This window comes from Lacerta agilis, chromosome 8 (genome assembly GCF_009819535.1).
Source record: "Lacerta agilis isolate rLacAgi1 chromosome 8, rLacAgi1.pri, whole genome shotgun sequence".
Lineage (NCBI taxonomy): Eukaryota > Metazoa > Chordata > Lepidosauria > Squamata > Lacertidae > Lacerta > Lacerta agilis.
Window position 1 is genome coordinate 34,034,439 of NC_046319.1, and position 19,981 is coordinate 34,054,419.

The following is a 19,981-nucleotide window of genomic DNA, read 5'->3' on the forward strand; positions in this document are numbered from 1 at the left end:
GGATGAGGAGAACCAAGTGCTACACCCTGAGCTTCTCAGAAAAAAATGCATAATGATAAATACAATAAACTCTTGATAAATGATAAATACAAGAAACTCCACCTACTTTGTCCCAAATTTGGCAGCGCTCCGGGAGAATTCTCTGTGATGTCAGATTCGGAAATAAACAGAAAGATGGGCCAGTTTCAAGTGCAGAATAATGTCTTCCTAAGTAATACCTACAAAAGACAATCTTGCATGATAAATGTTTCTGGTAATTAGAATTAATGAGCCTTTTGGGGCTCACGGGACTGTCTTAGCAAAGTTCACGTGCACAAAGGAAGGTCTTTGTTGTAAATGCAATCTTTCCAAAATCTTAAAAACCCTCTCAAGATTCTGGTAAAAACTGGAGCATGGGCCAGGGGTTAGTTACTGCATAAAGAGTTGTAGTGTTGAGATCATAAATAGATCTGGAGGGCTTTTAGTTAAAGTAATAAAGGTGTTCTCTCTCTCTTTCTCTTGCCTCAGGAAGCACTCTGTCTGAAGTGTGACCTTTGCTTGACATCAGAGATCAAATTGTTATGAAGTGAAGCAGCCATTTTATTTATTTTCTCTTTTTTTAAGAGAGAGAATTTGATTTTAATACAATATGCTGCCCCCTCTTTTTTCCTGTAAAGCTGCTGTATTTTTGCGGGGAAGCAAAACATCTAAAGAAAACCTATAAAATTTGGAAGTGATAAACATATTGGATATTTAAATGTGATTCGATGAAACCAAGAGGCCTTAACAATTGTTTGATTTTAGTTTGATTGTCCCATTTATGGTGGGATAAGGATTTCCATTACAGGGGGCTGAGGGGATGTAGAAGATGCATTGTGCATGGCGGGGGGGGGGGGGGATCAGTTGTCACATCCAACTGACCCTCCTTTGTGCTGCTATACTTGCATTGCTGATGCCCCCCCCCCACCCTCAACCAGCCTCTGCTACAATCTCCCCACCGCCACTGCCTCAGCTCCTATTGGAGACATTTGCCTTCTGAACAACAGAGGGGAGGGACTGGGCAGCCTATGCTCAGGTGCTCATGGTGCTAAGACCCTTCTGACCCAGCCGAGTAGACATCCAGCCAGGTGGTTCAGACCACAGAGGTGATGGGAACCGACCCTGGCATGGATCTTAGCAAAGAAAAGAGGGAGAACATCAGCTTCAGGCATCTTCAGTCAGAAGCAGGATGCTAAATTAGATTGGTGTTGGTCTTATTTATACTGCAAGACAGTTCTTTGGTCAGGGTTGGGGAAGATGTAGCCCTCCAGATGTTGTTGGACCACAATTCCCATCTTCCCTGACCACTGGCTGCAGTTGCCGAGGCTGATGGGAGTTGGAGTCCAACAACATCAGGAAAGTCACAGTTTTCCTCAATGATAATATCAGGTTTATGTTGAGAAGCAAGTCACATGTTTTAGCCACAGCTTCCCCATCCCTGTCTTAAGTCCTTATATGCAAGGTGCCCATTAGCATTTGAAAGCTAAGATGTCCAGCATTGGTCAACAGGTGGAGTGGTATATGGCCTGTACTGTAAATTAGAGTATAGCTGTGCATAGTTAAGTTATGGGACTTGCTCCTACAGGAAGCAGTGATGGCTACCAACTTGAAGATGATTGGACAAATTCATGAAGGATAAGGCTACCAATGGCCAGAGCTGTCAACCTTCCTTTTTTTTTTTTTTTGCATTGGGAAACGGCCATAGCTGTCAACTTTCCCTTTTTTTGCAATGGGAAACGGCACTGGAATAAGGGAATTTCCTGCAAAAAAGGGAAAGTTGACAGCTATGCCAATGGCTGCTCACCGTGGTGGTTATGCTCTGCCTGTTAGAGGCAATAATTCTTCTGAATATTAGTTGCTAGAAACCACAGAAGGGGAGAGAGCTCTTGTGGTCAAATCCTGCCTGAGAGTGTCCTACAGGTATCCTTGTGGCCATTTTGAGAACAGGACGCTGGACAAGATAGACCATTGGCCTGATCCATGAAGCTCTTCTTATATTCTTACTGGGGCACTTCTAAAACTTCTGCCCACACTCTTTTTCCATTCTTCAAAAGTCTGATGCATCAAAGTCAATTTGGTTTTCTTAATTTGTCCAGAGATATGAATAGTATATATGTGCATATATGTATATATACCCAGGAGACTTGGTGGAGGGCACATTTATAGCAGGGTATCTTACCCACCCATCTGCAATCATGACATGAAGTGTAAAGCTAAGCGGACCATTTCCATTTCAAAGGATCATTTAATATCTTTTCTGCCAATTTTCTAATTTGTTTAATTAAAACTTACCACTCCATTCCACTTCATTAGATCTATTTAATTTTTCATATATCTAAGCACTTTTCCAAGTATCTAATTAAAAGAATAGTTTTATAACATCAGTACTCTCCCCCACCCTACTGTTTTACATTTAACATGCATAAGAACAGGAACTATATTTTGCTGTTTATTAGCATTTGATGGGGGAAGCTTCGTCTAACTTACTAGGAAGGAAACAAGGACAATGTCAAGCTCTTTGGCAGCACTGGGCATCATAAAATAAATTACAGGATGCAAGAGTGAGATGCTATATTGGGGGAAGCCAATGTGGTGCCTTTCAGATGCTACTGGAGTTCAACTCTTCTCAGCTCCAACCAGCATGCCCAATGGTGAAATATAAGAACATAAGAAGAATCTGCTGGATCAAGCCAATGGCCCATATAGTCTAGCATCCTGTACTCACAGTGGCCAATCAGAAGCCCTCGTGCAGTACCTGAGCACAAGAACATTCTCCCCTCCTGTGGTTTTCACCACCTGGTATTCAGAAGTATCACTATCTTTAATCATAGAGGTAGAGCATAGCCACCATCTGTGTCATCTAAGATCATCTCTGCAGGAGCAACTTTGGTCATTCCTCAAGTTGGCAAGGCTCATTTGATAACAACAAGAAACCAAGCCTTTAGTGTCATTGTTCCAGACCTGTGGAACAGAGGTTCAATAGGTATTGTTTTCAGTCCTCAAACAATATGTCATAATTGATGACTCCATCCCAATTTGCATTGCATTTCCTTTGCATTGAAATAAGCGGTGTAGAATAAGATAAAGATAACTTAACTAATTGCATATCATCTCAGCATAGCAGACAGCAAGACGAATAATGTTGTTTTTTGTCAGAAGCCAAGCTGCAGTGGAATGGAAGCAGTGCTGCATGTGACCAGTTAACAGGGCAGAATGGAAATCCAGAGCCTTGATGCATCCTTACCACATGGCAAATGCTTCTCTGTATTCACCCTCCAGCTTGGATGCAAACCCAAAATTACATAGCCGACAACTGTGGTAAGGAATCCCTGATGTAGACTATTATTAACAGTGACACTCTCAATGTATGCCTTGCATTAGAATTCTTTAACACAATGAGCTTTTTTTTTTTTAAAAAAAAAAATGTATCTCAGAGTAACGTCTAGCTCTCCTGGGATTCTTGAAATAATTCAGAAGTGTTAAGGTAATTCACCACTAGTGAACACGGTTAAACAAAGATTAATCATAGATAATGAGGTTACCATGTACTATTATCTATTTATTTAATGCTCTATAGAGAATCTGATCAAAAGCCTGTTAATGTCAGTGGGAGTCTTTTCATTGTTCTTCAGCAGACTTTGGAACACGCCATAAATTATTTTTTTCCTCCTTTCTTCTGTAGAAGAAGTGATTCAGGGATTTGTCATGCTATGTACTAGCACTCTACTTGGAGTCTCCATGGTCTCTTTGTAACAAAAGTTCACCGTTTTCCTGCCTTTAGAGAGGCAGATTTCAAAATCTCCCTCCCTCCCTCCCTCTCTTTCCCAGATACTTAACTGCCAAGTCTTGGATCCCCCACTGGACAATGTATTTGACTAACACAAAAATATGGTCTTTGTCTGTTAAATATTAAAATTTTAAGTAAGAGCTTGCAACATTGTTCTTTGCGAAAGCGATTTTTCTTTAGCATTCTGCTGGAAACCACTGTTATGAAATTTTGTATTTAATTTGCATGGCTGCCGTCAACTCTTCTATTTAATGTTTGAATGACAGGTCATTCCAGAAACCCGGTGCAAGGGAATTATGAACAAATTCAATTAGCCAGGTAACCTCCCCAGGGATTCACTAATGTAAGCAGAGAAGAGAAATCTCATCTTCAAACTTTCTTCTCCCTTTGACATCCTCAGCCATTTCAAGCACCAAAGAACAAGACCTCCATAATGAGCCATCTCTGGCGAATGTGTGGCAACAGAAACATCTCAAGGGCAGGCTTGACTTCTCTGCAAAAATAGCAACCTCCTGCTGGCTGGTTTATATGACTGTTTTGGAGTACAGATGTGTGCAAACACTGTAAAATGGCTACCATTTTGTATACTCCACAGTGCCCCAGACCAAGCATCATTGTGAAGCATTTGTGGGTAAAATTATGGTAATCAATCAATCAATCAAAATGGTGGAGAATAATTTGATAAGTAGCCTTTTAAAAAAGAAAGAAAAGAAGAAAATTAACATATATTTATGGCATGATGTAAAAGAAATAAGATGTGAGAATATCCATTTGTACACTAATAAGTGGCTACACACTTATATCAGTTGTTTTCTCTATATGCATTTAGTAAAATTAATACATTGCCAGTTTGCTTAATTTGAAAGGTATCATTGCAGGCTCTTTAGTGGGGTGGGATTTGTTATTCCTGCCTTTTAATTGTACAGCTGTGTTTTAGGATTGTGGTTGCTCTTAATCATTTTAAATGTAAGACACTTTGCATCACTTGATGAGAAAAGTGACGTCGTCATCATTATCATGGGCTCTAACCCTATCATGGGCAATCTGATGTTCGATCCGCCATAGAAACCTTAAATGCCCTGATCCTACTGGCATCCAGTGTCAGTAGGGCCAAAAGGCAGAGGTGAGGCTGGGGACACAAAGGACCTCCAAACAGATCGACAGATTCCATCTGAAGAACTTAAAAGCCTTCACAGCCACTCAGTGTATCCCCAAACAGGCAGAGATTTAGAGCAGTTCAGAAGTCAAGCTGGCATAAAACTTTCCTAGTAATTTTCTGTGCTCTGTTCCCAAGCACATAGTTAAACTCTGGAATTTGCTCCCATGAGAAGTAGTGATGGCTTCAAGAGAGGATTAAACAAATTCATAGAGGATAAGGTGGTCCATCAATACTAGCCCTGAGGTTCTACCTCTAATGCCAGTGGCTGGGAACTGCAAGTGGGGAGATAGCTGTTGTGGGCTTCTCATTGGGACATATACTTAGCCACACTGTGAACAGGATGCCAGACTAGATGGGCCATTGGCCTGATCCAGCAGGGCTTTTCTTATGCTTAATCTACTACGGTTTGTTGAATGAGCCCTAAACGTCATTTATTTCTCCTCAGATAGTAGGAGTTGAGGGATGTTTTTTAACCATGGAAAAATGAGATACATCCCTTCTTAACTAGATTGTATGTACAGAGCAGGATTGTCTGACAAGATGCTTTTGGTCTTCACTCTCCCAGCTTTGGGACCATGGATGGCATAAAGTAGGGTGTTTTTGTCTAAGAAAAAGAAAGAAGAAAGAAAGTGGGGAAGCACAGCTCTAATTGCAAAAGGAGCTGCCTATTTATAATTAACACATATTCCTTCAAAAGGAGGGAAAGTAGAACAAATTCCCAGCCACATTTTATCTGAATGCATTGCCAAGAGTATAAAGCACACCAAACAATGCTATAAATAAAGATGTTGATGCTGAGTTGCCAGATGGTAGGCATCACGTTTAATTATAAGGTTCCCAAGAAGTTTAGAAACTTACAAGAATCTGCAGGCTTTTCTGTAAGCATCTCATTGTCGTGTTAAGTACGGAGGAGAGGATTGTTGCAATCATAAAAGTGAGATATTGGGCAAGATAAACCTTGCACTGAAACATGGCACAGTTCTATGTAAGAGGCAGGATGACAAATTCCAAATTAAAACCATTTGTCTGAGAGCCTATTTTCATCCTCTCAAAGCACTTGATCACAGCAGAAGGAAACTGCAGAACAAGACTATGAAACTTGGCAGATTTATTTTTTTCATCTCAAGCTCCCCCTTTGGTAGCTGCATACATTTCTTAGCGTCACTAACCAATTCAATGTGGAGCTTGATTTCAACATTCACGAGTGTTCGCTTGGCACGCCTGTTTCCACAAACGCTGCAATGTGTGAGCTCTGAACTCATGGGGCTTCACCACTGTAAAATCAGTTGCTTTTCAGAGGGATTTTTCACAGCTTTGGAAATCAGGCAACCTGTGGAACTCACTGCCGGGGGGTGTTAATGATGGCTACCCAGACAAATATCTTCTTGAAAAGGATAATTTGATGGACACATACAGAAAGCTTTGTGCACCCTTGGAATGTGCACAAAAGGACAGGACAGGCAACTCAGCTGTGGCTGTTGCTCAGTGATGGAACAGATTCCATGGACCATCTTTAGTAGGGCCAGGAAAACACATCATGTCTGAAGGTCTGGAGAGCTGGAGCCAATCAGTGCAGAGAATACGGAGCCAGACATGGCACTGATCTAACGCACTGTAAAACATACCTTTTCCTACAGAAGGCTGCCGATTTTGCCACATTCTCTCATTATATCTACTTTAGATTGCTGTAGCATATTTTACTTCATCTGTCTCTTCAAAAAGAGGTCTGGAAACTTCAATTGGTGGAGAATGCAGCAGGTAAGAAAACTTCTGGCCTGCCTTTTGGTCCTCAGCAGGTGTCTCAAAGTGGTTTCTACATTCAATAACACAAAAATCCAATGCTGTATATCAGTTGTATCACTAACAGCCAGATGCACCATCCTCTCAGGATGATTGAGGGGGCCTGATGCGATGTCCTGACATCACACACATGACTTCATGAGGAGCCAGGGGCAGATCCAAATGCCCTCTAAACATTGAGAGGACCTGGCTCCCTCAAAAAAATACATTGGGGGGGGTGCCTTTGTCCCTAGGAGTTGGCGCCTATGCTAACAGCACACCAAAGAGGCATAAAACAACTGAAACACATTCCAGCCAGGCAAAACTATTGGATCCTGGAGAATGCCAGTGAGGGGTGTGGCCTGGAGGTGTGAGTGGCCTGGAGAGAGTTCCAGGGGGGCAGTACTTGGAGGACCACATTCCTGAGCCTGAGGTTCCCTATCCCAGAGATAGGGCTCAGATGCAGCAGTGCTCTCCTAGGCTGCATTCAGACATGGAGAATATTGTGTTCGTTTGTTGGCAAAAGAGGTCACCTTGGATGCCAAGTTATGTCTCTTATCCATTTTTGGTGGTGCTGACTTTACTTCTTAACAGTTAGTTCTATATCTGGTGGCTGCCGCTCGTCCAGTAATCTCTCAAGGGTGGAAGGGCACATCTTGTTACTTTATGTATCTATGGTTGTAAAAAGCCATGCTCATTGCCACTTCCGAAAAACTAACTCATAAAATACATGCCGCCAGGGGTGATGAAAGACCCCTCCAACTTTGCTTCTCTTTGGGGGCCATTTGTGATTTTACGTGACCAATCTCATGGTTGGCACATTCCCACTAAACATGAGTTTATTTGACAACAGTCATGATTATCTGATGTGTTTGGTATAAATATGAACCTAGTATTCCACTATGGAATATATTTTATGTCCTTCATTCTTTTTTTAAGCTTCCTATAATTATTAAGAGTATCCTTTTATTTTATTTTAATTTTATTCCTTCTGCTCTTCTTGCTGTTTTTTTTTTTATTATTATTACCAGTACTTTTAGTTTGGGCAAGAAGAAGAAAAGATTTCCTGGTTGTAACGCTGGCGCTTCTGTTCTGTCTCCTAGCATTCCTTTCACATTTCAGTACCTGTTGCATTATGGAACTGTGGCTTTCTGGGATGTGCCTTTGCAGATGCTTCCTAGTCCATTCTCTGGCGCTCTCCAGCTCTGTCTAAACCCTGGGCTGGAACTGCTCCAGGCTCCACTGAACCGGAACACACAATATGAGGACTGAATCCCCTTAACAATATCCCAGCAACAGATGTTTGGGACTACAACTCCCATCAGCCCCAGCCAGCACAGCTGGAGAGCCCCAGGTTGGTGAAGGATGGCTTAGTCCACTGTGTTTAGAAAGCAGCTACATTTTACCCCTGAAAGAGCATGGGGAGTGGAAGGCTTCCTTCTTACTTTTGATTTGATGTGCGTATTCTTCTTCTCAAGAGAACTTAGGATGGTGGCAGGTCGCTGTGGTAGGGTTATAAAATTCTAATTATCTAAGGTGTTTTGTGTTTTTCATGTTGTTTTGATTTATATTGAAGATTTTAATGAACAACTGTGGGGAAGAGATTATGTGATTTTGTAGCATTTATATCCTTTTATTCTTTCTGATGTGCCTCGTTATAATTTATGAAATTGTTTAAGTGCGCCTTTGCTTTGAACTAGCAGGAGACTGGCAGCGTTTTTCCCCTTCTCACTTTCACTCATCTTCTCTTTTTGTGTTTGCTGTGTAAACTCAATGCACAAGGAGGTGCTGGCTTGGAATCTTTTCAGCACGAGATGCAGGTAGATAGGGGCAAAGTCTGTCCATTTTAATTTATCTTCATTTGTCACATTTCTTCACCAGCTTGCATTACTACTACTACTACTACTACTACTACTACTAATAATAATAATAATAATAATAATAATTCATCAGCATTGTACCTAATATAACAGTTTGCATATAAGTCTTCCTAACAGCCAGTGTAGTCTAGTGGTTAGAGTGTGAGTCTAGGACCTTAGGATACTAGGCTTCCAATGTCCACTTTGCCATAAAGCTCACTGGGTGACTTCAGGCCTGTCACTGCCTCTCAGTGTAACCCATCTCACAGGGCTGTTGTGGGGATTAAATTATGATGAGTGGAACCATGTTTACCACCTTGAATTCCTTGGAGAGAAAAGAGGGGTTTAAATGCAATAATAAACAAATTATATACACATTTCTGCAATCACTTTCCCTTAACATAATGCATTTTTGAATGTTCTTTTCACCAATACACACATTTTTAGAATCACTTTCCCACAGTATATGGTTTTTATGTACATGTCATTTGGTTAGCAAGTCACATCACAAAATTCAGAGAAGTGCGAATTTCAAAATACAGCTGTGCTTGGGTTGCCATTTCATTTCAGGAAGAGTAAATCAGGGTAGATTCACTTGAAAACTGGATGTATTCCTTCATTCCTAACTGTGGATATTCCCCGGAAGTGTCTTGTCAACACTAATTTGGGTCAGAAGGTCATTTGAGTCTTCCATTTGAAGGTTTTGTCCAGCCCCCAAAGACTTCTAAAGTTCCCCTGCCTGCCCATCAGGATCACAGCATCTGCCCCACCTTCATTCACTGTATGTTTTCCACTATCAGACCTGAGTCCTGGACTGCAGCCTGGAGGAATACAGGAGCTAATAGTCACCAGAAAGAGATACAGTGGTATCTCCAGTCACTGGCGTAGGAAGGGGCGGGGCACCCCGGGCAGCGGGATCCCGATAGGGTTCCATCTCGGTGCACCACGCACCCAGAACGCACACCACACCCCTGCAGGCAGCGTGCCCCGCTCCCAGAATGTGCGCCAGCCCCGCCCCCTCCTGCTTCCCACCCCCAGTGCCGGAGCATGAAGCTCCGCCACTGCCTCCGGTTACAAACTTAATTCATTCCGGAGGTCCATTCTTAACCCAAAACCGTTCTTAACATGAGGCACGCTTTCGCTAATGGGGCCTCCTGCTCCCCATGCGCGACTTCTGCTCACATCCCAGGGCAAAGTTTGCAACCAGGAGCATCTACTTCCGGGTTAGCGGAGCTCGTTACGCGAAGCATTTGTAAGGAGGACAGTACGTAACCCGAGGTTCCACTGTAATCAGAACTTCAGAATCGATCAAGATGCAGAGTCAGAGAGCAAACAGGATCATAACAGAACTTGGAAAGGCTTTGCTGCTCATGTTTGGCTCGGCAGGAATAAAAAAAACTTTTTTTTTACTCCTTTCTGTCCAGGAAGGTCATGGTCATCAGCCTAGATGAGCAGAGTCAGCCCAAGGCCTAAAGGTACTTCACTGAGAAGCTGCCACCCTGCAGTTCAAAAGTTCACCACATGGGGGAGCTGCACATGGAGATCCTACAGTTTCAGATACCTTCCCATCAACTTTCTGGGCAAAGACAACAAATCATTTCTTGATTATGCTGGTCCTAGTATTTCTGTATTGCAGTAAATTCTGAAACTGTTACATGATTCCTTCTTTGCTTGTAGTGAAAGCAGTTGCTCTGGCTTAAGATATCAGCTTCCCTCCTCCCTAAACCTATAATACCTGGGCACGCTCCTGAGAGCTGGTACTCACTCACAGAGGAGACTGCCCAGAGTGCCTCTGCATGATCCACTACACTGGGCTTGCTTCCCAATGGTTTGCATCTGCTTGGGTGTGGGCCATACTCCCACATCTCATCTCCAGGAGCACTAGGATCTTTCAATCATTCCCAATGCAGAATTGCACATGACTGCCATCTCTTTGAGGAGTTTTACCAGTGCCTCTAAATAGGCCACTGTTCTGTGCTCTTTGCAGTCAAAGGACCCGTTCAGGTCAATCATAGACCCATGAGAACACGAGAAGTCCATCTAAGCCGGCATCATGCTTCCCACAGTAACCTAGGATGCCTCTCTGAGTCCCACAAACAAGGTTTAAAGGCTATAGGCCTACCAGCAGCTGCTGTTTCAGGAGCATACTGCCTCTGAACATGGAAAAGACCACTGTGTTGGAGCGCATGATTTCCATGCAGAAAGTATCAGCTATCAGGTTCAATCCCTGGTGTCTCCAAATAGGGCTGGGGGAAATTCCTGCCAGAAATCCTGGAGAGCCCCTACCCTTCTGTGTTGTCAAAAGTGAGCTATGTCACTGGTCTTCAACAGGTGGGTTGGGACCCACTAGTGGGTCACTGCCTGATCCAAAGTTGGGTTGCAACAGGAACATGACCACCATGCAAATGTGTGACACAAGACAAAGAAATGGGATTAAAAGTGGGTCCTGGGTCTGAAAAGGTTGAAGACTGCTGAGTTAGATGGACCCGACTTGGTATAAGTTTATTCAGTGAGGGGACTTGAAATCTGTTTTTGGGTGTGAGGAGTTCAAATCTGCAGTTATTGTTGTGACCAGACAACATTTAGCTTGGTAAGTCTACGTCTGATGAAGAAGCACATAAACTATCGGAAAATGGAGAATTTTAATTTTACCTTCTGAAAATGTCAAGTAACGCTAAATAATATTAATATAACGGCAAGTATTTGGCAATCATTTTTAATGATTTCTATGCAATTTCACACACCTTTTATTTACCAAGCAAAATTAAATTATATTAACATATTCTGAATTCCCAAGTCATGTTGCAACTTTTTAGCACCTCTCATATTCGGAATTTGAATGTTGACAATTTCAACATGCTCTAATATAGTGGGTAGGGGAACAAACCATTCCTCACGACGTGGCCTGTACTCAGGGAAGGAGGCAGCCTCCCCTCCCATGCTCCCCTTCTACCATCCCATCAGAGCAACACAAATCATGTCCCCTTCCCCTTCTCTCTCTTCTGCTCCTCCATTTCAATGTCCCTTCTCAGCTTTGCCCACAACCATGGTGGCAAATCCATGCTCCAGTTAGCAGAAGCATTTGCCGGTACGGCCACTGAAACTGCTTCTACAGTGTGCGAACACAACACTGACAACAAGCTCTAATTAACGTGGCAGTCTTGCTCCCGAATCTTTTCAGATCAAAAGCGAGGAAGTCACCCAAGACGTTGCAATTTCTCTCCTCCTTTGTTTGTTTGTAATAGCAACTCACTTTGTGTCAGGCCCTTTCGGAATACCTGGTACCATGTTTAAAAATATATAGGAAATTCTCTATCTAAGCTGAACTAATGTAACCTATTTGGCTTCATCATAAATTTAGCACTCTTCTGGGAATCTTTATTTTATTTCTTTTGTTATATTTACCCCAAAAGTGATGAGAGGAGATATAATCTTGATGGGAAGGTAAACAGAGTTTTGTTCAAAGGCAGTTGAATGAAGTTTGTCAGTTCGGTGGTAGCCTGATCTTGGGAAAGGGGTGGGGGTGGGGACAATGATCCATAAAAAACAAACTGTAATGAGAAGAACTCACATTCGTGGGGGAATTTCATGAATCATGTAAAGGTATGCATAAAAAATTGAATATGTACACTTTAGATCTCAGATCCGATAAATATTGCATTAGATTAAAAAATGCACTCTTGAAGCTTACCTGTGTATAAAACATAAGGCTGCATTATGGAGTTAATAAAGGTGCTCTGTCAAATTAACACACTTGAGACCTTGCGTTTGTGTCTGTCAAACATAATAGTTCTAAGAAGAAATTTAAGGGTGGATATATAGACCCATGCCATCAAACGACCAAGCCTCCTAAAAACAAAGGGCTGTTTCAAGAAGGTAACAAATGAAATCTACATTATGCAATACCACTCTTGATAAATGGATGCTCCCTAGGGGACTGCAATAAAACTCTCTTTATCTGTAGGGTTCTCTTAAGTGGAGTTTGCCATTGTGCATGCTATGCAAACAAGGGCATCATCAAAAACCATGAAACCATATAATAATTCCCATTTCTCTGGAGCTTCTCCCTAAATTCTTTTAGAGTCGAGGTGGTCAAAAGGTCAGCTGGGATCTACTGGGAGATCTCCAGGGGTTTTTCAGTAGATCTGCAGGCGTTTCTGAATTCCAGCAGTTTAACAATAGCAAGAACTAAAAGTCTTCCCCTCATTCCTAAATTAGGATATCAAGTATGCTCAGAGTTGAAAAGTAAGGATCTACATGTGAACTCCAGTTCTGGTACTAAAAAGAAATTCTTGGGTTGGCCATGTGCTCAGAAGCCCCTTGTCCCTCAATCCCCCCTTTCTGGGACCACTATTTTATGAGCAGATCCTATACATGCTTACCTTGGAATAAGCCCCATTGAACTCAGTAAGGTTTATTTCTGAGCAGACCTGCATCGGGTTGTATTGTTAATTCAGTGGATATCACTGAGCAGATAGAAAGAAGTTTCTTGACCCTCTCTAATAACACCAGCACTCATAGACATCCAATGAATCTGAAAGATTTCAGGACAGACAAAAGAAAGTACTTCTTCACACAGTGCATAGTTCAACTGTGAAACTCGCTCCCATAGGATGCAGTGATGGCCACCAACTCAAATGGTTTTAAAAGTGAATTGGGCAAAATCATGGCGGATAAGGCCATCAGTGGTAACCAGCCATGGTGGCCATGTTCTACCTCCATTGTACTGTACTCTTGCACCCAGGCTCTGCTTGCAGACTTCCACAGGCTTCTAGTGAGAACAGCATGTAGGACTAGATGGGCCATTGGGCTTATCCAGCAGGATCTTATGTTCATTCAATAAGGTGGCCAGATGGCAAGCTGGAGAATGTCCATAACCTTCTAAATTCCAAAAACAGTAAAAAATCAAGGCAGCTGCAGATTCTCCAATGCATTTGCTCTCCAGATTTGTCACTCCCTTCTCTCCTCCACCTGCTGTGAGGCATATCTGGAATTACAGATGAGTGGATTCCACTCGCACTCACCCATTCCATTCCATTATTATCCGTTAAGTTTGTTTTGCCCCCACATTCAGCTCTGCCTGCCTTCCATTTTAATATGGAGAACTTCCAAAATGAATTATTTAATTGGCACATGTGCAGATTGAAGCAGTTGTAGGAAGAATATAAGGAGAGTGCTGCTGCATCAGGCCAATGGGTCATTTAGACCATCGTCCTGTTCTTACAGGGGGCAATCAGATGCTAATAGGAGTTTGTGTCTCCCCACATCCCCCCTGATCTATATAATTTACTAAAGCACACCAGCACATATGTGCATTGACAACCTTGTAAAACCAGTCTTTGATGTTTAGCCATTGGCCCTTAGAAACAAAATCAGATTTCAAACAAAGACAGGCATTTTAAAAGCATCTATACTGCTGTAACACAAACAATTGATTACATCAGCATATAAAGGAACCTTGTGGTGATTGCACAGTCATATCACAACCCCTTTCTTGTGCAGTAATGTAATGTAATGAATGCACATGTGTCGGTGTGTGCATTGATTATCTTTAAAGGGGAGGGGAAAGGGTACACCAAAAACTGCTGCAAACTGCCCACAGAGAGGGATTTGAACAAAATTTGGAAATTATATATGAACCACACCGAGGAGCATAAAGGTATGATAGCCATCTTCAAATATCAAAAGGGTTGTCCCATGAGCAAACTTTTTTTTTCTGCTGCTCCAGAGAATAGGACCCAGACCAATGGACTCAGGTTACAAGAAAGAAGATTCAGACTTAATATTATGAACTTTCTGATGGTAGGTACTAAGAGCAAGCTGTTCAACAGTGGGATGCAACACCTTGGATGGTGGTGGACTCCCTTCATTGGAGGTCTTTAAACAGAGGCTGGATGGTCATCTGCCAGGGGTCCAATAGATAGATAGATAGATAGATAGATAGATAGATAGATAGATAGATAGATGATAGATAGATACTTTATTGTCATTGTACATAGTACAACGAAACTGAATGCCATCCCACATTTACAGCATCATATACGCATTTATACATTTACAGCCACACATACACATACATACCATCCATCACGACTCCCCAAGATCATATCATTTGGTTACAGCATTTAAAATAGTTATAACTCTTGGATAAAAACCTGTTTTTTAGTCTATTCATTCTTGATTTAATTGTTCTATATCTCTTGCCCGAAGGCAACCGTGCAAACAGACTATATCCAGGATGAGATGAATCCTGTAAAATGTTGTTTGCTTTTTTGAGACAACGGGAGCTATATAGTTCGTCCAAAGATGGGAGAGGATGACCGATAATCTTTCGGGCTGTGGTTATGACCTTCTGGAGCATTTTCCTGTCGGTGACTGTGCAACTGGCAAACCAAGCGCAGATACAATATGTAAGAATGCTCTCTATGCTGCCTCAATAGAAGGACACCAGCAGTCTCCCACTCAGATTGTTCTTCTTTAAAAGTCTGAGGAAATAAAGTCTCTGCTGGGCTTTCTTTACCAGAGCAATGGTATTAGCACTCCAGGTCATACCCTTCTCGGTAGTAACACCCAGAAACTTGAATACAGCCACCCTCTCCTCCCGGTTCCCACCAATATACAAGGGTTGAATGTCCGCCTTTCCTCCCCTGTAGTCCACTACCAGTTCCTTGGTCTTAGCGATATTAAGGACCAGATTATTTTCTCTGCACCAACTATAGAGCCGCTCCACCTCATCTTGATAGGCGCAATCATCCCCCTTTAGCTGTGATTCCTGCATTGCAGGACTTTGGACTATATGCCGCTGGATGGAGATCCCCTCCAACTCTATGATGCAATTCAGGTGATGGCTATGGTTAAGGCCCAACCATCCTGCAGGCCAAATGAGGAGGCCAAGCAAGCCTAATTAGGGTTGTGTGTGCCTGAGGTTCCCCAACACGGCCTGAGATCATGTGACGGTTTCAGAACCTCAGCAATATGGCTTCAGGACATTCAGCCTTTTTCTGCAGCTCTTAGGACATTCCTCAAGCCACACCTCCTCCAAAGCCATAACTCTTCTGCCCAGGCCACAGCTCTCACTGACTGTGCTATATGTGTCCTGCCCCACACCGGTAGATGTACTCAGACTCCAAATTCAGTTTCCCCCAAATATTTTAATGCATTGGCTGGCATGGTACAGAAGCCAGCTTGCAAAGCTTTCAGTGCCACAGCAGTCAAGGGACATGGCTAGGTGTAAGCTAAGATGTTGTTCCAACACTTGACATGCCCCCTAAGCTCTCTTTTTAGGAGTGGGGCAGGCACAATTATTTGCTCAGGTGGCATCCTGAGCCACAGGACTAGGCAAGCAGACAGGCACTCTTTCAAGTAGGCTGGATCTGCAGGGTCTGTTTGCACTGGTGCAGTTGTCTCTGCACCCTTGGCAATTCTCATCCTTGAGGTGAGACTGGCTCACTGTCTGATCTACGCTCAGACAACTCTTAACTGATGGGAAGCAGTTCTGGAAGCATGTCAGCTTTCCTTTTCAGTTATATCCTTTCAAAACAAGCATTTCCCTCTCCCCACCCCATGATGGGAAATCAGTTCTCTTATATAAGTCAAAACGTACACATGTTATTGAGTGTTCTGAGTTTAGAAGATGAAAGGGGGCACACCAACAATTGTGAAATAAGAGGACAATGTAAATAATAACATGACCTTTGCTGTGATGCTTGCCATATTCCGATGATTAAATTGAGTTCATGTTTAACATCCAGATAGCATTCCTGGCAGAAAGAGAAACTTGCCATATTAAATATTCCAATCAGAAATGTTCAATCCCGATTCAATTAAGTTTGGATTGTAAGACAGCAAATTTAAAATAAAGAACACGTGGCAATATTTGACTCAACTAAGTTTTTGAAGGAGGGGAATCAGTTTTCCTTCTATAACTTTTGAATGAATAAACATCCACACGCTGGAACTGAGTGCCAGGAACATCAACTGGTTTTGATCTCCTTGCTTAGATATTAATACTCTGCTCCATCTCCTTTGTTGGCATCCTTAGGGGTTTTCCAACCAATAAAGAGCCAAAGAAATGCAGCCTCTACTTCTGCTCCTTCCACTTGTTTTCATTGCATGATGCAGTCCAGACCCCACTGAGTTATACCAGATTCAACCTCACTGTCCTGGATGTTGCATTATTTGAGGGCCAAATTTGGAAAGGCTTCATCAGGATCAGCCACTTCCCAATGATCTCTCAGACAATGTTTCAAGGAAGCCAAGCAACCAATCATTTGACAGGTGCCCAGGGGCGGTAGACCTACCAGATTTGCACTTTTCAAAACAATATTTGAACCAAAACACAATGCCTGGAATACTCTTTTCCACTCAAATGGACCCAGGGTGTCAAGGGAATAGCAATACCCTCCTCAAAACTTGGAAGACTATGCAGATGGACAGTATGTCCAGTGATGACACACCTGTATGGCTTTAAAAGAGGATTGGACTTGTGGGTTTCCCATGGGCATCTGGGCAGCCACTGTGAGAACAGGATGCTGGATTAGATGATCCATTGGTGGTGGTCTTCTTCTTATGTTCTTATCTAGTTCCTGTTTATGGCAGCTACATGTGCCCCATTCTGCCCCATCACCTCAGTGCACTCAATCCAGAAATACCAACAAATGGCTTATTAATCTGTTAGCCTTAAAAAAAAGGGGGGGGGAGAACACTGTCAAAAATTTCAAGGGAGCTTGAAATCTTTACAGGTCGAAGAGCTGTCATTATACAGAGACCTTTCGAATCTGTAAGCCACAGCCTGCAATGTTCCAGTTCAATGAGTGACAAGTTAATGTTTCCCTTTTGTAAATGTTGTTCTGACATTAAAAATGTTCACAGACATTTTGATTTAATTACATATGGAGGCCACCGTGTCAATGGACTATAGTGACAACTCATTGTCCAATTACCCTTCACTAGGGATGCCACAACATTGGCTCACACAGGAGTAGACACACACACACACACACACACACACACACACACACACACACATATATATATATAATTTTGCAGAGTGCAGAGAAGCATATTTCCTAGGAGTCAGCTTTGAAAGAGGGAGACATGAAGTCTTGAGTGTGTGCCTAGATTCAATGGTGGAAGGTGGGTTTTTGTTTTTAATTTGTACAGAAATGGGTAGCTGCTTTAGCCAGTGGAGGGTAGCCCATCATGACTGAATGGGACACAGTCCCACCAACCCCAGTCTCCCCTCGACCAGCGCCCACCTGTCTGCCTTTCTACTTAATAAGGAGTCTGGGTGATGATGCTGCCTGTCAATTTCCTCCTCTAATGACATCCTTGTAGAACTTAGCAGGGAAGTGGATGGGGACAAAACTAGAATGAATTGGTTCTGTCACACATTAGTTCTGGCTCCACCTACTGTTTGGGTTCCCTGCCTTCTGCCCTGTCACTCCCAATGGGCAAGAGCCACCACTGCCTAACAGCACTGTCCATTTAGCCCAATATTGTCTGATCATGCCATTGGTGGCCAATTGTTGCAAACCAAAGACTCCCCCTCCCCTAAATTCAGATGGGATCAGAGAGTTATTGTGTTGACTTGAATAAAGGCATTGTGGCTACATATTGGGACCACTGATCTGTTCAGCTCAGGGGTTTTGACAACTTTTTATAATACACACACACACACACACACACACACACACACAGAGCCCAATTTCCTGGAAAGCTTTATCAACTGAATCTGATCTGATTTTTATTTTGCTTTGTTTTAAGTGAAATGTGAAACCCAACAATCTTGATCTGGCCTTTATTTTTGAAAGCTTGCTGCCTTGCCCTATCTCAGAGAAGAATCTTGCCTGCTATGTTGAATTTAAAGTACTGCCTAAAAGGAGCAAAATCAACAGAACGAGTGAGACAAGAGGGAGTAGAGCTACCTCACCTCTGCCAGCAATGCAAGGAATTTGCCAGCATGTTCCAGATGTTAGGGCTGTGGGCTTTGGACAAACATGAATACTCTCACTTTCTCAACGTGCAATCATTTTTGCAATGACCCCAAATGGTTATTTGCTTGGAGATCTGAAATTCTGTTCATTTCCTCATTGAAGACTAATTCATGTGGTGCTGGGGTGATATTGTCATTTCATGGGAGCTTCAATTGCCTCTACGAAAAGTTCACCATGGTTCCCATGGAGCACACCTGAGCCAGATATCTGACAAAGCTCCCACTTGCCGTACTAAGAATCGCTTTTACAGAATTACGATTCCAATTGATGGTGTTGGATGGTCAGTACAGCAAAGTACAGTACGAGGAGAGACTTTGTATATGTGGGCAACCCTGTGTAGAGGATCTGTACCATTATTTATTGCAATGCCTGCTATACATAGATCCAAGAGACCAATTTATAAAACCCCTGCTTACAAATGGAATATACTCTAACAGGGTGGAAGGGGTGACATGGCTGCTAAGCGATACTGATGACTTTGAAACTTATAAAGTAGCATTATATGCATTGGCAGCTAAGAAGATCAGGAGAAAAGAACTAGATAAAATAGTGATCAATTGCAAAGGGGATTCAGTCATTTAAACTGGCATATTTTACCTGAGATTTCCCTGCTAGTCTAGTTTATGCAACAAATAATCTCTAGGAGACTTAACCGTGGTTTATTGCACAGGTAGTGCTAAATGGTTTTTTAAAATGTTTTTATGGTTATTGCTGTTTTTCCTTTTGTCCCCCCTGTGAACGATGCCATGGCCTTTGACTAGCACAATAAAGTTTATGAATGAATTTCATGGGAGCTGGATTCCATACACGTAAGAACATAAGAAGACCCTGCTGGATTAGGCCAATGAGTCATCTAGTCCAGCACCCTTTTCTTACAGTAGCCACCCAGAAGCATGTGGGAAAGTTATAAGCAGGACTCATGCACATTCAATAGCACTCTCCCCTCTTGTGGTTTCCAGCAATTGGTATTTAGAAGCATTACTGCCTTTGATTGTGGAGGCAGGGTACAAACATCATGGCTGGTAGTCACTGATAGACTTACTATTGATAGCCATGAGTGTTTAAAGTGGTGTTATAGTGTTTTAAATGTAAGGTGTGAATGTGGCCTAAGTCCTCCTCAGAGTAGACCCATTGAAATTAATGAACCTAAACTGGTCATGTCCATTAAGTTTAGAACATCTAATCTGAGCAGAACTAGCACTGAAAACCAACCAGTATGTTCATGTCATAAACTTTGCAGACATCAAACAGTATTGAAAGTGGGACCACATATTACTGCACTGGTGCCATCATGAGCACAAATGATTGTTGTTGTTGTTGTTCAGTCGTTCAGTCGTGTCCGACTCTTCGTGACCCCATGGACCAGAGCACAAATGATTATGGA